This window comes from Mastomys coucha, unplaced genomic scaffold, assembly GCF_008632895.1.
Source record: "Mastomys coucha isolate ucsf_1 unplaced genomic scaffold, UCSF_Mcou_1 pScaffold9, whole genome shotgun sequence".
NCBI classification, from domain to species: Eukaryota; Metazoa; Chordata; class Mammalia; order Rodentia; family Muridae; genus Mastomys; species Mastomys coucha.
In genome coordinates, this window is record NW_022196915.1 from 97,416,079 (window position 1) to 97,417,509 (window position 1,431).

Sequence of the window (1,431 nt, forward strand, 5' to 3'; positions counted from 1 at the left end):
AGCTTCCTCTGGGTGTTGTGGGACTGGCTGTGGAGCCTGGTCCCAAGATCTGCTCAGGACAGCAGCCCAGAGAGACTGGAAGGAACCCGAGCCACTCTGCTGGTGGAGTTCCTGTGTGTGTGGTCCCTCTGGTCCCAGTTACTCCTGGTGTTGGGATAGATGTTGGGTCCTCCTCACCTCTGATCCTGAGAGTGTCAGAGTGCCTGGGAGTGGAGCTTCCTCTGGGCATTGTGGGACTGGCTGCAGAGCTCGAAAATTAATTTTTTAATAAGACAATGTTGCAAATTATGGTCAACCAACATCTTTTCACCAAATACTTCGAGCCTAAAAAATATCACTCTTAAAAATATATATATGTTTTATATATATTTTATATAGACACCACAAATTGGTAGCTGCCCATAACATTAAACAAACTGGACTCTTAGGAGTGCCTTCTCAATAGCATATCATTTTAATTATAATCACTTCCCAGTACAGGAAAACTAACAAGGTAAGTTTGTTTAAGCCATCATTGCAATGTTGTCTTCCTGATAATGTAAGTATACCAAATTATGAGTAAATGAATGGCACATGCCTAGAAATATCATGATTTATACAATCTGTTGCCACTGGACTTGGGACTAGTTCATGACCTTGACCTAGACTGTGATCTTGACTGAGATTTGGATCTAGGTTGTTCTTCTTTTCCTGACTCCTTTTCATATCTTGAGCCAGACTTATAATGTGTTTTGGAATCTGTTTTAGAGGTACCTCTAGTTTTGCTGTGTGGTGAATACCTAGAACATGATTTAGTCTTCATTTCTTTCTTGGGCTGGTACTTGGACTGTGATCTTGAGTTGGATTTAGATCTTGAAAAAGACTGACTTCGGTGTTTGAATCTATCATTGTAAGAATGGATTCAGCTACACTGTGGTCTTCCAGTTGGTCCACTGTTTCTAGGACTGCAAAATCTCCTATAGTTATAACCAAGGAGGGACTCCTTGATATCCTCCTTTCAGAACTTCGGTCTCAAGAATGTCTATATCGGACATAATCGCCATATCGAGAAAAACAGCTATAATTTCGTTTTTCTTTCATTTTTTTCCCCCTTGGATATTTTCTTTATTTAAATTTCAAATATTTATCCCTTTCCAGGTCTCCCCTTCAGAAACTCCCTATCCTATCCCCTCTTCCTTGCCTCTATGAGGGTGCTTCCCTCACCCACCCTCTCCCATCCTCCCGCCCTGGCATTCTGTACACTGGGGCATTGAACACCCTCAGGCCAAGGCCTGCTCCTCCCACTGATGTCCAACAAGGCCACCCTTTGCCACATATGTGGCTAGCACCATGGGTTGTTCCATGTGTACTCTTTGGTTGGTAGTCCAGTTCCCGGGAGCTCCAGCGTCTGGGCTGTTGACACTGTTGCTCCCTCCATGGGGCTGCAAACCA

General features: G+C 43.5%; 1 pseudogene; it reads right to left on the minus strand.

Annotated features, from left to right (window-relative positions):
* Positions 1 to 586: 586 nt before the first annotated feature.
* On the minus strand, positions 587 to 1,080 carry LOC116084227 (annotated as a pseudogene).
* Positions 1,081 to 1,431: the final 351 nt, after the last annotated feature.